Source organism: Castor canadensis, chromosome 10, assembly GCF_047511655.1.
Source record: "Castor canadensis chromosome 10, mCasCan1.hap1v2, whole genome shotgun sequence".
Classification (NCBI taxonomy): Eukaryota; Metazoa; Chordata; class Mammalia; order Rodentia; family Castoridae; genus Castor; species Castor canadensis.
In genome coordinates, this window is record NC_133395.1 from 34,781,865 (window position 1) to 34,801,516 (window position 19,652).

Consider the following 19,652-nt stretch of genomic DNA (forward strand, 5'->3'; position numbering starts at 1 on the left):
AAACTAGTGACTGAAGTGAGAGAAAGATGCCCAGGAAATGGTTAACCAGGTTTTGACAGTTCAGCCATGACAGCACTGATGTAGGAAAAGTCTTTCTTTCAATGTTTTGGTCATACCCCTGCTGAAGAACCAACAGGGGCTTTCACACAGCACCTTAAAAGCCTGTCTTATCCTTGGGGTTTCTGCAGCCAATGAAAGTTTGGCACGATGATGTAATGCTCCTGAGTTGTGCTTCAGCCCGAGTATGTGGTCACCGGGTATCATGCCTGAGAGCTAGGTAAGTTTCTGGATCATATCTTTCTTTCCAGCCTGTTCCCCTGCGTAAACTAATTTCAGCAGAAAGAGCATTTGTTTCTGGTCTATTTTACTATCTCTGAACAATTTTTTTGAAATGTGGACTGGGTTATTATAGAATTGTAAAGACAGCTGGTAAACAAAATGATGGGATCTTAGAGTCAATTTTCCTCTGTTATTAGTGTGAAGGCTTTTACTCCTCAGCAATTTATCATCACATCGGCGGAAAAGAGCAGCAAACAGTGTTATGTTTTATTTGTTAAGGGAGCTCTAGTCATTTAGCAAACAAGTTTTACTAGAAAGAGATTTTCAGGGAGATGGAAGAGATTTCTTTTTAAAGGTTGACACTGAATTTGACTGGTATCAATAAATAAGTCCCACTGAGCTGTAGGCAGTAGAACAAAGTTTCCGTATTTGTTATAAATAGATAATACATCTGTCCTGCCTCACCGAGTTTAAATCTAAAACAGACAGAGAAAGAGAGGGCTCTTTTTTTTTTTCCATTTTCAGTTAAGTTAAAAACAATGTATAAAGAAAAAACCTAATGATTTTGTGATCTTCGGTGGTCTTAGAGTTTATGAAGTTAAATGAAGAAAAGTTAATTAAAAGTAAATTAGCCATTTCCAATTCATGAATGTGCAGATTCATGAAATTTTTGAAATTGTCATATTTTAAAAATATGAACTCAGTACTCAGCATAACCAATGGCAATGGCTCTTTATTTTCCCTCCTTGGTCGCTTCTGCAGATGTGGAGATTTTAAAGAGCTGCTATTGATATCAATCAAACTGTGTATATTCTAGGAACCAGAAGAACAGAAAAAAAATTACCCAGATAATAAAAGATTTAGAAAATAATATCCTTAAAATTGCTACTGGAAAATGAAAGAAGTGTGGTGGGGGTGGCTAGTAATGCCGTATGGACTCTACTGATTGAGCTATCCAGATAACACTCAGCTTTCACCTTAACCATGACCATACAGCCCCAGACCCTGAGAAGGGCATCTAAAATCAGAGTGGGAAAAAATATCTGGTGCATGGAGAATGTTGTGCAATTTCTAACAAGAAAAGTATTTTTCTCATTTTCTAGAACTTAATGCATGGGGTCTTATTAAAAACTTCTTAACTCTCTAGCTCAAAAGTTATTCTTCTCTACTCTCAGTTGACTTTATCAAGTACACACTACTTCCCACTGCATTTTCATTCACAGCACATTACAGAGAACTTAACCATTTCCCTACCATGGTTAATAGATGCTTCCCTCCTTATAGAAAATGATTTTCCTCTCTTTATTCCACAGTTAACTCATTTTTCTCTCACATTACTAACTTCAGTGCAAAATAGTTTAGATTCTAAAAACATTCTATTTAAAAAATATTAGTCAGAGGTGGCCCAAACAATGTGTACAAATATGAACAAATGTAAAAACAATAAAAAGAAAATTAGTCAGGATAATATAAACATGACTCATTTTCTTTTTTTAAACCACAATTTTCCATGTCATTGCTTTGTTGCAGTAATTGTTACTCAAAGGAGTTAGAAGTTAAAATTCCACATTTCATTTACAGCAATGCTTTGATTTTTGCATCCTAAGTTCTGAATAAGACAACACTGCTCTAGAATGGAGTGAATGACTAAATGGTACTTTAAAATGACTGATAGAAAAAGCATTTCAAAGAAAGTAAAGCAGTATGGATAAGGTGGTGAACCAGTGAGAACAATGTGGGATGGCCTGGTTTTCTGATACATAAGTCATTGGTCCTTGGGGCGTTGGTGTGAAAGCCTGTGCCTTTATCACAGAGCTGTGGTGTGGCTCGCTGTAGCTCATTAGGCTTGGGTTCCCAATGCCTACAGCACCAAGCTGGAAGGAAAAAGGAAATCAGTGTGGAGCAAAACACAACTCATTAGTCTGCCAAGTTGCCTTCAGAGAGGCCAAGGAGGAATCTGTTTGTGGCTCTGTTTGATCTAGGAAAGCTCTGTGATCCTTGCTCTGAGATGCAACTATGCAGAAAATTTTGGGACTTTTGTAAACACTGTTTTATAAGAGAGCTGTCACTTAATAAACAATTGGGGGGAACTGAAATCTGATAGGAACCAATAATACATCCTTGTGATTAACTAATCCTGAAGACAGAGTGGGCCTCAAAAAAGATAATCCAAAGTTAATCTCTTTGCATTTATGAGGTCAGAAGATCACAGTTTAATTCCACCATACCTGAAATCAGAATGATATACCCATCCAAGAGAACAGCTATAAGATTTACAGGTTGACAAAGTCTGGGAGCCCAGAAAACAAGTTATTGCACAGGTAAATTTTTCTGTAGTTACTTTACAAATGTCATAAGATAAATATTCAGTAAAAGTCACTCACTATTAAGAACAACCTTTTAAAATATTATTTTTAAGATTGTTTTAAAAGATTGAAATCATTTTTGAAAATATTATTTAAAGATTTCACTTTCCATTTCACCAAAAAGTATTTTTTCATTAAGTAACACCATCTTTCATAAATAGAAATGGTTTAGGATCATTTAGTTTTTTATCTATGTATACAGTGGAGAGGTAGGCATACTGGATACCATTAGAAGAAAAAAATGAAAGAGGGGAAAGGATTTAGCTCTGTCCCCCAATGTGAATACTGGAAAGAACTACCCCCCAGATGCATGAAAATGTGGGTATAGGAGGAGGGGTAGGAATTTAACAATCATGTAAATTATCATTTCATAGTGAAGGTCCACAGGGCACCTGCCATGTGCCAAGCACAAGATGAGATGCTGGAGGTACAAAGAAGAAGAAGGTACCTCAAAGAACTTTCCTTGAATTTTCAAAGTTTAAAGGATGGGACAGATATTGTTCATGCCTCAAAAAGTAGAAGTACGACAAAAAGAAGCATGACCTTAAATATCAGTTTGCCAAGGGTGGCCCCAGTTCACATCTCTTATCCTGGTATACTTAGCACTAACACTAATGGTCATTCTCAAGTGTCCTGGTTTGGCTTTTACAAGTGGGGAGCCATTATAAGGTTTAAAATGTAAGTTAAAGGAGGTGTGCCATCAATCCAAGCCAGAAAATTATAAGGATTGGACCTAAGGCAGTGGTTCAAATATTGCCCTTTTCCTCCCCTGTTCTTTTGGAAACAGCACCCTCACCTCTGTGGAAGTTTCTCCTTTCCCTTTGCTGGGTATCTCTATGAGTCAGTAATTTGACAGCTTCTCCAAACAAAGGGGTAGGCATGTGGCCAATGAGTCACATGGAACGTAGTCCCTTCAACAGAACAGTGATAACAGAGAAGACAGAGGGAAGATTAGAGATCATTCAGTCTATCACTGATGATTGACAGGGCCATCATTGGTCTGCTATAGAGACCCCATAACAACATGGTCTTTGTCAACTGTGAGTCAGTTTCTTCAGCCTTCCTTTAATTCTCTGAGTTCCCTCCTCCTACCCCCCGGCTACTGATGAACACCCCATTAGCTTAAATCAGCCTGAGTTCAGTTTCTGCTACTCCCAACCAGAGAGCTCACTATGGTGCCATTGTCAATACGCTATATTTCTGAATCAAGGGCCAGAACTAAGGAAAGAGGGGTGATATACTATCCAGCATCTTCTTTCTCACTCTGTATCTTAAACCCTTGCTTTAGTAAGTGAAGTTCAGACTACCCTTTCCTCTACCACTTTAATACAGTTCTTAAGATGCTGTTTCTACTGCATTGCTTATTTTCCAATCAGGTACAATCACTCAGAAACAGGTTTGCTCTGTAAAAGATAATTGAGAAGCTCTGCTTCTGCCACTGACAGGTGACTAGCCCAGGTTTTCTGCTTCCTTACTCCTATGATGGTTCCAGTACTGCACAGGAGCTGCAAAACCAAAAGACTCACATTTCATTTAAAATCAACCAAACCAAACCATTCTTTACAAATAGACTTTTTCTTAGAGGTTATGTGTCAGTGAAACAAGCATGTGAGGGTGACCAGAAGTCAGTCTTTATTTTGGGATTGTTCTCCTTTAAACCATTAGAGGTTTGGAGCAATGCCTCTGTAGTTAGAACAGGGCTGGAGGGTGCTGGGCGGTCATCACACCAGCAGCTCACTCTAGCTTCAGGTAGGGGGACAAGGGAGACTGGGGAGGGCAAGACTGCACACTGCGATTGGCTGGATTTTGATGCAGCATGCACTTGAACGTCCTGAAATATGGTGTGCAGAAGTCTCCACAGATGCTCCTTGCTGCAGTTCTTGAAAGGCAGGGACGAATTTAAACTGGATTTTGTGAAAACAAATGACATCATTCCTGCATACTCGAAAAAAGCTGCAGCCCCAATGGAACGTTTTTCCGTTTTCTCCTCTGCTCTTTATGTGTCTGACTGCAGGGCTTCAAGGTTTTGTGCTGCACGTTTAACTGGCTAAATCTTTCAGGGAGTAACCTTTCATCACTTGCCTATAAAAATAATAAAATCCAAGAAGAAAATAGAGAGAGGCATGGAAAAGTTCATTGAAAATCACATTTAATCTGCATGTAGCTGTTATCTGAAGCCATGACAGCACATGGGAACAATTCTAGTAATTCGAAGGAAACAATAACAAAATGTGTATTGGAAATTATGGCGCTGGTCATTCTAGTATAGTGTTCAGAGCTGGTGAACAGGAAGACTAGGATTTCCATTTAGGGGATTTTCTGGTTTCACATTTTTAATTGCAGAAGTAATCAAGGATCTGAGACAATCAGCTGTGGACTAGACTGAAAGACTGTTCTAGGTATTATGCTCCTCATTGTAGAATTTTACGAAAATTAAATTAAAAATCAGGTGAGTCAGAAAGGTTTAATATTTTATTCACAGCAGAGTCACGTGACTTGAACAGGGATTAAGAAGTCATTTAGGGGCCAGGCATGGCAATGCATGACTATAATCCCAGCTACTTAGGAGATGAGGATCCAGAAGATGACAATTCAAGGCCATCCTCATCAAAAAGTTAATGAAATCCAACCAACAAGTCAGGCATGGGAGCATGTGCCTGTAATCCCAGCTATGTGGGAGGCAGGGCTACAGTCAGAGGCTGGCCATGAGCAAAAACATGAGACGTTATTGGAAAAATAACTAAAAGCAAAATGGGCTGGGGGTGTAGCTCAAGTAGTAGAGTATCTGCCTAGCAAGTTCAAGGCCCTAAGTTCAAGCCTCAGTACTAAAATAAATAAAATAGAGGAGAAGATAGTCACTTAGAAACACAGTAGCAAATCTTCGACATATCAAAACCTAATGGAAATTTTCTCATTAGGACACCATTTTTCTTAATCATTGTCCTAAGCCAAAGAATGTCCCTGGACGTTCCTTAATTGTCAATGGCAATATATAACAGCAACTGTATGGATAAGTGTGGTGGGAACTCACACAATCTCTGATTTTCTCAGTCCCATTCCAGGAACCCAGAACTTACTGTTGATTATCTATAAGCCTGTTTCCACAGATAATTCTGAAAACCAAGGGTTTTTTTACTAAGCATGATTATTAAAATCTTTTTCATTCAATTGTCCTCATTATCAGATAGCAAAAGAAAATGAATCTCAAACCACAAAGATGAAGTTTCTATAACCAGCTACAAGAGATGACTTTAGACTAAACCATGGGCACATATCTTCTCCTCCTCCAACCTGCACTGATTTATGTAGAAAGCAGAGGCAATGGGACAATGGTCTTTCTCTTGGAAATGAAATCATCCCAGGGAGAGGTTTTGTTGTTGTTGTTGTCATTATTGTTTTGGATTTGGTTCTGGATCTGGGGATTGAACCCATGGCATTACACATACCAGGCAAGCCTCTAATACTCAGCCACACTCTCAACCCTTTTGCTTTGTATTTTTGCTTTTGAGATAGGGGCTGCTGCTACCTTTGTCCAGGCTGGCCCCAAACTCCCAATCCTCCTGCCTGTACTTCCTGAATAGCTGGAATTACAGGCATGAACCAACAGGCCTGGCTCCAAGGTGAAATGAAGAAACAAGTTCATATGTCCATCTCTACCCCCACTCCCCTTAAACATGAATTTTACATCTTTGTTCTTCATGCCCAGTTCCATATAGTTCCTCTGACCTTCATACTCAGAGTTTATATTTGACTAATTCACTATTATTCATGCCATTGTGAATTGAATGGTGGCTACTGTGTAGACCCACAGAAAGTCATATGCTGGCAAACAAGACCACTCTCTATAGAAAACAAAGATAGATTACTAGTCTATTTGATTAAATAAGCAATTCTTTATTATCAATGGTGATAGAAATTTTCCATTGCCCTTCTTTTCAAATTTTTTCTTTCATTCTAAAATAAACTTTTAAAAATTTTTGCATAATTTATTTTTTTAAATTATCTGAAATTATTACTATTTTTAAAAGATACTCTGTGATCTCTTCTTACAGGACTAAAGGTGTTTTCCTTTCTCCGTAGTATTTTTTTTCCATCAAGGGTATTTTGTGCATGTAGAGAGTCAGCTTTTATGCTTCCTTGGCTGGGAACAGGAGGAGAACTTTCCTGCATTTCTCTACTTCTTTCTGAACTTCTAGTTATCCTGTCATCTTCTTTCTGATTTTGTCTTTCCTTCACCTCTTCTGAACTGTTAGCTCTGAAGAAATAGAGCTAGAGGCTTTGTTGCAGTAGGGGCAAGGGTCATCCTTTGGCTTAAAGACATTTGAACCTCAAAAAAAGAAGTAGAAAATAGGAACACTACTTAATAATATCAAAACTGTCTACAGCATATCCTTTTAAAATGTGTCCTTCTAGCACTTAAAGTTATCATGGTTTAGTAAAAAATTGGGGAAGTATTAGGAGATGATAATTGCTGTGCAATTGAAGATAAATTGATATTATTTAGAGAATACAATAGAAATTCTGCAATTAATTAAATTTGTGCAAAATTTGGAAGAACCTCCAAATGGTTAGCATGATTAATTAGATTAGTTTCAATTTATGGGTCAAAAAAATAAAAAGGGATTGAGAAAAGAGTGTGCAAGGACAGGAAATCACTTGCAAAGCCTGGGACAGGTCACATCACTCTTCTGCTCAGAATTTTCCAGTAGCTTCTCATCTCTTTCACAGAAAGCCCAATTCTTTACTAAGGCCTAGTTTTCCATCTGCATTCTGTTCTTCCTTCCTGTGAGACCACAGCTTCTCCCCTCCCCTTTCACTCAGTCAGTTCTACCCACATTAAACTCCCTGCTATTTCTCAAACAGTTCAAGCAAGTATCAGCCTTAGGACCTTTGCATAAATTACTTCATTTATTACTTCAGCCTGGAACTGAGTTCCTCCAGATGGCCACATTGGAGTTCCCACGCTTACTTCAGATCTCTGTTCAGATGCCACCTTTTCAGTGAGGCCTTCCCAACCACATTACATAAAGTAGCAAACCTCTACTATGTCAATAGCACTTGCAGCTTCCAGCATTTGATCTTTTTCCAGAGCACATAGAATACCTGAGATCCCATATATTGCTGATTTGTTTATTATCTGTCTTCCCCACCGGAAAGCATGCTCCATTAAGGCATGGATTTGGCTTTGCTCACTCTTCCATCCCCAAGTGCCACAACAATGCCACCACAAAAGAGAGACTCAGCAAACATTTGTTATTTAATGTACCTCCAAATTTTAAGAACCAAGGCCATTTCATATTTCTAAGACCTTTGTTTTTGTTTCTTCACAAAAGTCATATTTAACTTTATTTTCACATCTTAAATCTGTGAAGTAATTAGACATATTTAACACAGAAAAGCTTCTGATATTTAAATTATACATTGATGTAACACTTTCCAAATATAATCCTCCTCTTTTTATTATTATACTTTGCTATTTACATTCTGTCCTTGTTTCTTAGTTCCTTGCTAAATACCTGAAAACATAGTTGTTCTCTGGTCTTTCCAGCACACTCTCACCCAATAATTTCTTTGCTCAGCTTAAACCTGCATCTCCTTTGGCTTTAGCACCAAAAGCTCTATTCCACTCTCTTAATTGCACATAATAATTATACATATTTATGGGTTGCAGTGTGAGTTAGCATACATATATATCATGTAATAATCCAGAGACTTTTAGTTTACCTGTCACCTGAAACATTTCTTTGTGGTTAGAAACTTCAAATTTTTCTCCTCTAGTTATTTTGAAATATCCAATACATCATTGTTAGCTACAGTTACTAAACTGTGCAATAATAGAATGCCAGAAATTATTCAACTATCTATCTGCAATTTTGTACCCATTTCTCAATCTCTCCCTATCCCATTCTTCATCATACTCCCCAGCCTCTGGTAGTCACAATTCTACTCTTCACTTTCATGGGATCAACTTGAGATTTCCACCTGTGAGTAAAATCCTGCAGCATTTGTCTCTATGTGTCTGACTTATTTCACTTACCATAATGTCATCCAGGCTTCCTTATGTTGCTGCTTAGAATAGGATTTTATTCTTTTTGTGACTTAATAGCATTCCGTTGTGTGTCTGTAGCACGTTTTCTTTATTCATTCATTCATTGATAAACACTTAGGTTGTTTCCATATCTTGACTGTGGTAAATAATGCTACAATAAACATGAGAGTGTAAATACCTTTTCAACACACTCTTCATCTTTACATTTCATTTGGAGGTATATATATATTTGGATTGCAAGATCATATGGTGGTTCTGTTTTTAAGTTTTTGAGGATACTCCATACTGTTTTCCAGTATAGCTAAAACCACATTTTTTCCCCACCTCAGAAGCCCTTGAAATCATGCATTATTTACTCTTCACTCATTTCTCTAACTTCTTCCTGCTATGGTCCTACCCTTATTTACTACACTGCCTTTTCTTTCCCTGCTGGGAATTTTGCTCTTTTGGGTTATTCAAACTGTTGTCTTTTAACAAACACTGTGGACCAAGAGTCCTCATGTTACTGAATTCTTGTGTCTTCTTTTGAGCACAGAAGTCTCTAATCTCAATTAGTCATGTAAAAGATTACTGCAGAGAAGCTGGCCTAGTCCCTTCCTTAACAGTAATAAGTTAAGAAGCAGAATATGTTCGACACAGAGCTAAAGGTTCACCTGTCCCTACCCTGTTTCTTCACTCTTTGTGCTTTTTTTATTCTTAAGCATAAAACTTTTCACAGAGCTCTAAATTTTCAAAGAATTCAGGACATTGTACTTCTCCATCCCCTGCAGCTTCATAAACTACCTGATAACTCCTTGCCATTTTAGCATCTCTTCTTTTTCCCTACTTCTAACTTTCATAAGAGTCTGAAATCTGTGTACAACCACTGCTGCTCAATAGAACTTTCCACACAACAGAAGTGTTTTATTCTACATCAGCACAGTCAAATACAGAAACCAGTACCACATAGGCTATCTAGAGTTTGAAACATAGCTATTGCAGCTAAGGAAGTACATTGTTAATTTCCAGAAAAGCATCTTTAATTAAGAAAACAATTTTCCTACCAAACATGGAAAAATTTTGTATTTTACATTGATACACACATTCAAACACATGTCCTTGTCTTTTCTTGCTCCAATGTCTACTTCCAATGTCTTTCAGGCAAACTTCTTAGAAAAGCATTTGAATGCTGTAAAACTACTTTGACAGCTAACACTCAGGTATCTGTAGAGAGAAAGTACACATTTACCACCAATAATATTATAAAATCAGGACTTCATGTCTACTTTGAGTTTAGAACCTTCTTTGTTGACTCTGTTACTATAGCAGAACTTATTTCACTTCATTTCTCTTGACCACACTGCAGTGGTACTTATAGCTTGGTTTTCCAAATGGTAAGATTCTGAAGAGGAAGAGACAGTGGCACAGAGACTTTGACAGCCTAACTTCCAAAATGTCACAAATATCTGATTACATAAAATTTTATTTCTCCTATTTTTAATCAATGTTTATTATTCCCTGTCATAACTTAACACTAGTATTTTCTATACAAGAATGAATGTAGAATTTTTAAACCTTCTGAATTCACCATAAGAAATTGACTAAGGTAAAAAGGAGAAAAATAGAGGGGATGAACCAATTCAGATTACAAAACATATATACATGGAAATGTCACAATAAAACTCCCTGTATAGCTATCTTATACAAACGAAAATGTCTTTTCTCAAACACAGAAAACAAAAAGGTAAAATAGGTGTTGTACAGTCGCAGTCGGCACCAGTGTGTGTAGGTGGAGGGGACACAGGAAGGAGTATAGGAAAATGAAAATGGGAGAAATATCATGTACTCATGCATGAAAATGGAAAACTGAGACCTGTTGAAAGTGTTCCAGAAATGGGGGGAGGAGGGATAAAGGAGAATGATGAAGGGGTGAATTCAATGATGATATATTTGTAAGAACTTTTGTAAATGTCACAATGTACCCCCAGGGGCAACAATACTAATAACAAAAGAGAATAAAATTAACGGTTCTGTTAGCAATACTGTGGAGAAAATGTAAAAGGCCAAACATCATACTCACCCAACTTAAAACGTGTTCAAGGTACTACATAGAACTTTTTAATCTTCACTTTTGTATCTTTATAACTACAGAAATCCCTCAATGTCATAGGTCATACCAAAGTTTTATTTATTTTTTCCTCTTTGTATTTTTAGGTAAGATCCTTTTTATGCTACTCTAGATACCCAGTCTGCACAAGGTTACCACAATGGTACTACACCAGTGAGCAGCTAGACAAAAATCTGTTGAAAGCCTAGGGGGCAAATGGCAGTTGCCCACAGCTCTTCAGTGCTACAGGGACAGTTCAGGCTTGCATGTCCTATCCTGCAGATTTCGTACAAGGGGTGAGATAGTCCCTTAACAAAACAAACTGGAAACACAACACTACGCATCCCAGGAGAGTCAGAATACAACAACATATTAGAGGTTCTGAGAAGTCCAACAGCAATGAACTCTGTTGGCTTTTTAAACTCAGAATTTATCTGTGTATTTGGCTTTAAAATACTTTATATCTTTCACCTGATATCTCTTAATATCCCATGGAATTAGTGCTTCAGGAAATACACTTGGAGAAATCTGTTCTAAGCATTAACCTATTTCTAGAGAAGTTTCCTGTTTCCAAATATTCTGGCATATTCTAGATATCAACATGTTAAACCCTGCAGAGCTGCTACAATGCTAGGTATATCTAGGATGGAGAGTTTCACAAGGAAGGAAAGAAAAAAGGAAAGGACTTAACATCATGTCTCCCCAGCTCCCCCCTTGAGAACTTTTCTTACAGTTCACAGTCGGTTTAGCAAGAGACTTCAAACATATCTGGGATCACAAGTACTCAACAAGCTACAAATTCGCCATTCATTGTAGGTGCAATTATCTATATGATTATTCCTTACATCAGTAGACTCTTGCAGAAAAATGTTCCCTACTAAACCTATCTAGGAAGTATACACACAGCAGTTTGCATTGTTTGCTGGGTTTGAGCTTGATTTCTACGAGACTAGGGAAATGAGTGCTACCTAATTTCGTCAAGAGAGTGATATGGGTAAGGATCTCCTATGGAACCATTATGTGGTAAAAATGAAAAGTAACTTTAAAAGCCAAAAGGGCAGCTTTAAAATAGCTTTTCCCTCAGAGGCAAGATTGCTTCCTGGCTTCTTCAAAACAATAAGTGAAAATGAAAGGATTTAGAAGGTGTCTGGATTTTAGAATTTTACAGTTCTGAATTATGTTTTATCTACCTCCAAACCACTTAAATATGTGATTCCAGCAGAGATTACCTTTATCTACCTCACAAATTCTTCTCTAGCAAAGATCTCTATCCATGCTTTTAATCTACATTAGAGAAGAAATTGAAACCAGACTATGGCAGCAAATTGCATAATACCATACGGAAGGTAAGCATGGGAGGAGGAAAGATAAAGTTCAAATCCCTACCGTTACAATTATAAACTTGTAATCATACTACTTTACTTTTCTCTTTTGTGGTTTTGTTTGTTTTTTTGTTTTTTCTGCGGTACCAAAATTTGAACTCAGGGCCTTGGGCTTGCTAGGCAAATTCTCTTAGCACTTGATCTTTATCTCTAGTCCTATTGTTTTCTGAATGCCAATTTCACAATCTGTGAAATGGGTGTTATAGTACCTACAACAGAGGATAAATTGAGGGCATCAGATGAATTAGCACATACAAAGAATTTAGGATGAGTTCTGAAAAATAATTAAAATATGTTAGAAAACAGGGATTCGTATTCTAAACTATGTAGTTCTAAGAATGTTTCAGAAATATTTTTGTCTGTATATTGTTTCTGGACTATAATCCCCAAGCATACATGTCTCCAAACTCTATACCATATTATTCCAGTCCTTTCTAATAAAAAACAAATGCTTGAGGCACAAAGGATCACAAAATAAGAGGTTTGTGCCGTGGAGAGGTCACTGTCAAGTTGGAGGCCACAATCCTGAGCACAGATCATGGCACCACACCCTAAGAGGACGTCAGGACAAGCACACTCTGGGAGAGACATGACCACAGTACATTGGGAGCACAGGAAATGAGTGACAAATTCTGCCCAGTATGAAGACTTGGCCTTTTAAGGAAGGCAGCAAATGCAAGGAGATGTGCTGGGTAGAGGAGATTGGGAAGGCCTTTCAGGAGATGAATCAAAAATGGCATGCTCAGTGGGGCTGGAGAATGCATGTTATATGGCCTGTGGGGAGTGGAGTAGAGGAAAGACAAGAAGACAGAGGTTCAAGAGTATCCATGTAAGATGCTGAAAAAGTCAAAGTTGGCCAGACTGGAAAGAAAAGGGCAGGGTGAGTAATTTACTCAACATCTAGTATGGCTGGCATGGTACTGGGTGATTTCATAACAACTTTATAACTAAATCATACGGCAACATGATGAAGTTAGTAGGACTACCACTTTGTAGACGAAGAAAGTGTGCTTCTCAGAAGGTAAGCAATTTGTTCAAGATGCCATATGAAGAAATTGAAGCTGATTGGATTCCAGCCCAAGTTTGTCAAGCTGCAGAGCCGATGCCAACCTCTATTTTAAGCAAGAGGAGCCAGCAGGGGGCTTTAATCAAGCAAATGACCTCACCAAAAAAAAATTTTTGAAAGGAAAATAAAGTGAGAGAATAGAAGATGATGAACTGGGCAGAGGTAAGGCTGGGCCTTGGGAGGTAAGTTAGACATTATTATAGTTTTGCAGGAAAGATGAAGAAGGCCTCAGCCAAGGCAGCCCCTGGAGGGGGAGGAAAGAGAGAAGCATTTCTTAGAGCGACTCCAAAAGGCTTGGTTACCAGGTGGATGTGAATATATCTCAGAATAAAATCTCTCAGCCTAGGTGTGAGGGAATGTCTGAGGAAGAATATTAAAGACCTCATTCAAAATCTTTATGTTAATTTGAAGAGCAGAACCAAATGTAAGGCATTATGTTATCTTAATCTGTGCTCCCCCAGGGTGCTCCCATAGAGCAGCCCCTGACTTCACCTGGAAGTTTGCTGGAAATGGCAAACCTCCCCACACCCACTCTAGACATATTTAAATAATCTGCTTTTTTACCCATGATTGGCATATGATCAAATGTACCTTAAAGTTTCAGAAGCAATAATCTAAGAGAACTAAAACTGAGTGTCATGGAAGAAGAAGGTATCAGAAGAGAGCCAAGTACCTTTAAAAATGGGATCTTAAACCCAAAATTTTGACCAAGAATCTATAAGCTTTCAAAAGCATTCTGGCTAGTCATGATTTTGTTTAAGATCATTTTTATTGTGTTAGGAAGTTTCTAGGGTTGGAAATGTAGCTCAGTGGTAGAGTTCTTGCCTAGCATGTACAAGGCTCTGAGTTCAAACTCCAGCAATCCAAAAAGAAATTTTAAAAAAAAGTTTCTAGACGCAATTGCAGACACAGGTGCTGACATGGCTGAGATATAAAAAGCAGATGCTTGGGCAAATTTAGTGTTTTATAGAAGATTGCCAAATCCAAGCTGTATCAGAATGATTAGGTAGCATTTGAACCACTTATTTAGAATGTCAGCAGAGACGATGCTTACATAAGCTCTGTGCCATCTTATATTGTCCTTCAGTTACTGGGGAAACAGAAATCTGAGAGTCTATTTTATTATCATGATTGAGAGAGACAGAGCAGGAAAATCTCAAAATATTCTATGAGCTTTGAATCAGTTCATTGAATGCATATATGAGTGTAAGTATATGCAATGTTGACAACATCTTGAATTCTTCAATTTACTATTCTGCTCTCTAATTGTTATTGATTCCAAGTTTCTAAATGGTGCACAACAATTCATGAGAATCAAAGCTATCATGAGTAGGTTTGGGAGAGCTGAGAGGGGGAAAAATGTCAGAGCCCAAACGGGTACACTAGATAATAAACCTCACCCAGAAGCAGCCCTGGAATCTCTGCCAGACCACTGGTCCAGCTTTCCCCACCTCAGATACTCTGATGAGCACTGGAATTCTTTCTGTAGCTAGATTTGGTGGCGCATCCCTATAATCCAGCACTCAGAAGGTTGAGAAAGGTGGAGAATGAGTTCAAGGCCACTCTGGATTACAAAGCGAGTGAAAGCCTGTCATTAAAAAAATAGACATGGAAAATTACATATTGTCATTTTCTTATAATTTAATTACATACTTGTGATGGGCAAATTGAAATCTTTCCTCTTGGCTCAATAAGGAAGGCTTATATACATCTCAAAGAGTAGAATGAGGAGGGTGTTCAGATGCCTTCCTTATTAATTGTGCTCTTGTGTGTGGTATTGCTAGCCTAAAGAACTTACAGTTTCCAATGCCATCACCCTTGTGATCTTGGTTGGCTGACAACATTTTTTGAGACTTTATTAGGTCCAAGCATTTTTCTAAGCTCTAGGTCCCAGAGGTATACAAGACCACTGCTCACATGGACTTAATATTCCAGTGAGCAAAATAAATAATAAACAAGTGAGAAATACAACCATAAAGTAATGTTAAGTAGTGAAGAGTAGCAATTTAAAAATTATTATGGGGGTAAATCCATAATAATTTCATGCAAGTAATAATTTAAGGTATAAGATAATATAATTTTATACCATCTAGCTAACCCCTCAGTAGGCTCTGCAGGCACTAAGCCATGATACAGTTAGAAGACACCCCAATTTCCAAACTAGTTGGACATAGCTACTGATATTGAGATGTGAATGTTCAAAAATACTTGCTACTTTCTATTTCTTCCTAATTTATATCATATCTGCTAACTTGCATACTTGCTTTTCCAAATTTCTTTCATAATGCACAAGTCTAGTCAGAAATCTCTGTTCCATCCATATCACCCTTTCTCATCTCATTCTCCTACAAAAGAACCTCTCCCACTTCTCCCTGCCCATTCAAATCTAACTGGAGCATTTAATATACTATCCTGGCAGTGAAAAGGATTAAACTTCACCATATATGTTCCGCTTCACAACTGGCTATGGACAGCTTGACTTTGTTTTCTGTGTCTCTGAGGATCTAACTTTGCCTGGAATGACTTGCCCAGGGCCTCCCTCACCACCATGGATTCTGAAAGTTTTGAGTACCAACATTTACTTCTGAACTCCCAATCATGTTTGTATCTCACACTGCCCAAAATATTCCTTTGATTCCTTCTGTTAGTCAGATAATTCCTAACTTATGCTAACTGATTTATTTGTCACCTTCAGTACAAGGCAATATGGTTTTCGAATCTGTTTGCAAGAGTTTCCTTGGCAAAGCCCAGAAATCTGAATGACCTGAGGCATAGACTGTAATGATACAACCACTTAATTGATTTAAAAATAAAACTCATTCAGAACAAAAATAAACCAGGTGGATTTCCCTTTCTCAATGCCTTCTATCTTATGAATTGGGAAAGCTTAAATTTAGTTGTTTTTTGGTATTTTTGTTTGTTTTTTTTTTTAAGAAAGCTCTGCTCCGTGGCACAATATATTGTCACAGAGTGAATAGAAGAAGTTATATTTAGTTAAAACCGTGGCACAATATTAAACTAAGCATTCTATTTTATGATCACTTCAAAACAAGTTCTGCTCAACTTGTTTTTTTTAAGCAAAACATCAGACTTTTCTTATGCTGCTTTCACTCTAAAAAAAGGACCCGGCACCAGGGAGCAAATAAGTCAGGTATACATTATGAAGGTTGTCATATTTGTTTCAGGACAACGTTGTTTAAGATGCTCTGCATTCTCCAACACTTGGTTGAAGTGAAGAAACCGAAAAAACATCTGAACATGTAAAGAAACTGCAGTGTTTGAAACTCCCCAGAAGTACTCAAAATGACAGGGTTCTTAACCAATAAGATGTGAGATTCAAGGAACACATTGTCACCACTCAGCAAATAATAAGAAGCAGGTATAAGTATGACATCACTGAAAAACCTTCTCATTGGCGGCTGCTCTGTGTGCGGTTACTGTTCTATTTGTGGAAGCAGCAGCCTTATTCAAATTAACCTTTCCACCCGAGGGAGGAGGGAGTGGTGAGTAATACACTGCAGTCTTTTCCCTGAAGGTGATGTGCTCCCAAATTCACTTTACATTGCCTTTGAGCAGGCAAAATAAAAATAAACTCAGCTGTGGCAGTGTTTCACAGGGATAAGAGCTGCCCGAATTAGATCAGGTCAGTGGAAAGAAATGGAAAGGAATCTGTGGCAGAGTTAAAGCAAATTTCTGAATTTTTCTCTTTGCTTTTATTCCTTCTCCCTTCTTGTTTCTCCCTATTTCATACCTGGACTCAACGGCTACGGAGACTGACCTTGGTGTCCCTCCAATCGGCCATTTGAGGGAGGAATTTCTTTGAATACCAATACCTCTAGCCTGTGCTGTCTGGAGGTCTAGCAGACAGGTCAGATTAACGGATGGTTTTCTGGCATTGCAGAAATACTCAGGAGTAATGAGACTGATGAGATAGTTTAATCACATTTATTGTAGACTGTGAGGAACTGTCATTCTGTATCCTGTTACTGTTATATAAGATAGGGCCTCCAGCTTTATCCATGACACACGGGAGGGCCTGCTCTGTTTTGAACTTCGTACTTTATTCTAACTTATGAGAGCAAGCTCCAATGCAGGAAGCAGTACTTCAACCATAAATCTATTCCCTTCTCTTGGTCTCCAGAACTCTGCACAACTTTGCCTAAATAAAATGTTTTAGGTTTTCGGTCTTATTTTATTTTACTTCTTCCAACCACTGTTTCACTGACCTTCCTCACCTATGAAGAGCTTCAGGATATAGGCCTTGTACTTTGAATCTCACTTCATAATATTGGTACTTTTTCTTGTTTTCGATATTTGTTTACATTTACTTCCCTTCCTTTTTTACCTCCTTTCCTACCTCCTAGCTTTTCTACTTGTCAGAGTCAAATTAAAAATGCAAGTGACAAAAGCCTACACAATGTTGACACTGAGAGCTTAGAGCTTCCCTTGCTGCTTCTATTTACTACTCCACCAAGAGTCACAAACAGAGTGACCATGTCACCAGAAGGACATTACATTCCCATTCAGTTGCCACTCCAGCGGGTCTCTCTGTACTTGTTTGTCTCCTCTATGATGCAATTAATTCCTTAAATGTAGCTGTGTATTGTAGCTACTGTTGGGTTCTGAAAAAAACTATCAAGATTCAGAAACTTAGTAGCTTGTATGAGGAATGTTACAGCACCATGTGTCCGTCACTGCTATTTCTGAAAGGGAATCAATAATGCAGGAGAAGGCTGAATGCAGAGGAGCACTGGGAAGCTTACTGGTCAGCAAAGAGCAGATGCTGCTGGGAGGACAGGCAGACAGGCAGGAAGAAAGACTCACAGGCTCCACGTCACTACCACAATGGGGCTGAGGGCTTGGCCCTACCACACCCTTCCACTTTCTGCCAGGAATCACTTCAAGCTGTTCAGCTCTCAGTGTGTAGAGCCCATCTTAGCACAGCTCTCTGTGTGTCGCTGAAACCCACCAGCTTCAGGTTTCTTGACTTCCATTTCTTGACTCTGCACCATTCCCTGCCTAATCCCAACACTTCCTTTGAAATCAGACTTTCCTGCCCACCTTGCCAGTCACCCCTGGAGAGGCGCTCCGAGGTCGCAGTTTGACCTGGCATCGTACACAGTTCCAGTTCTTTATGTCTGAATGCTGCATTGTTCCTGTGTTGAATGAAGTTTGGAAAATGACTTTCAGATGTGATATTTCCCCGCTGGGCTTGTTTTACCCTCTTGGGCTGCTTCACTGCCATTTGGAATCCCCTAAAACTCATCATCTTTGTTTGGCTGAGGATAAAAATAAAATAACATCCTAGATGATGTGGACTGATATAAATTTGAAATGCTTCAGTTTAAGACCACTACCAAATAATTTAATTATTGGCCTTACCTTTTCAATTTGTCTGTTTGCTTCTTGTGTGGTAACTCTCAAATCCACTGACTTATTTTAGTCAATGTCCACAAATTACTGTGACCTTCTTTATCTGAACTCTGATCAGAAAGACGCCTAGTTCTCCTCAGTTTGGGGCTGTATGTGTGTGTGTGTGTGTGTGTGTGTGTGTGTGTGTGGTTCCTCCCCACCCCCTTAAACCAGAAAAGTAGCTGCCGAAAGCAGAACAGTTGTCATGGCAACCTCTTGGCAGCTTCCTCAGCGAGTAACAGTGTTGATTTCCCGGGCGGGTGGGAGGGGTGGAGCTCTAAGGAGGTAAAGGAAGGTTACTGTGCACTTAGTTAATATGCAAAACCACTTATGCAGTGCTGGATGAGCAATGAATAAGTGCAAACAGAGCCATGCTTGATCAGCTAACATGGACTTTGCACACAAGTTATCTGTCCAAGGATGCAGACATTGGCTCAGAAAGAAATTTTGCAATTGGACAGTAAAGGACAGAGGAGGTCACACTACAAGAGGTTAAACATTATTTTTGTAATGGTTGGTGAATATGGAAAAAATAAACTGAAGCAGGGGTGTAATTGCCTTGATCCTCTTTGCTTTGTTCAAAGAAAAACATAGCAATCTAAATTACAGGGATAGTGTTTTCCCTGAAAATCTAACATACTGAAGTTCAAGTTTGCATCAATTAAACTCTATGTAAGATAAACCAATATGTTCAGATATAAGCAAGTATAGCATAATTTGGTTTGTGCTTGAACAAAACATACGGCTCAAGTAGCATCTTTCACCTCGAGTTTTCAGACAAAGGCGCAGCTTAGCAACTTGGGGTTGGGCTGGGGGAGTACGGATTTCTCTCTCTCTCTCTCTCTCTCTCTCTCTCTCTCTCTCTCTCTCTCTCTCTCTTTCTCTCTGTTTCATATCTCTGTCTACTCTCTCCTTTCCCTTCTCTCCTCCTTCCTCTCTCTTCTCACCTCCCAACTCACTTTCATAGATCCCTGTTTGCTTCCTGGGGCCTGGACAGGTTGGAAATGTTTCT

At 38.5% G+C, this 19,652-nt stretch overlaps 1 protein-coding gene and 1 long non-coding RNA gene across 2 annotated transcripts in view; one reads left to right on the forward strand and one right to left on the reverse strand.

Annotated features, from left to right (window-relative positions):
* Positions 1 to 213: 213 nt before the first annotated feature.
* The window catches only part of Klf12 (KLF transcription factor 12), a 580,787-nt gene continuing 561,348 nt past the window's right edge, over positions 214 to 19,652 (forward strand). The window contains exon 1 of the mRNA XM_074043232.1: positions 214 to 277. The gene's annotated coding sequence lies outside the window, so the exon portion shown is untranslated. The remainder of the gene's footprint in view (positions 278 to 19,652) is intronic.
* Positions 6,311 to 18,783, reverse strand: LOC141411589 (uncharacterized). The gene is made up of 4 exons (XR_012436429.1): positions 18,611 to 18,783; positions 9,777 to 9,897; positions 8,683 to 8,845; positions 6,311 to 6,972 (listed from the first exon to the last, which is right to left on the reverse strand). It is a non-coding gene; the product is annotated as an uncharacterized lncRNA (long non-coding RNA).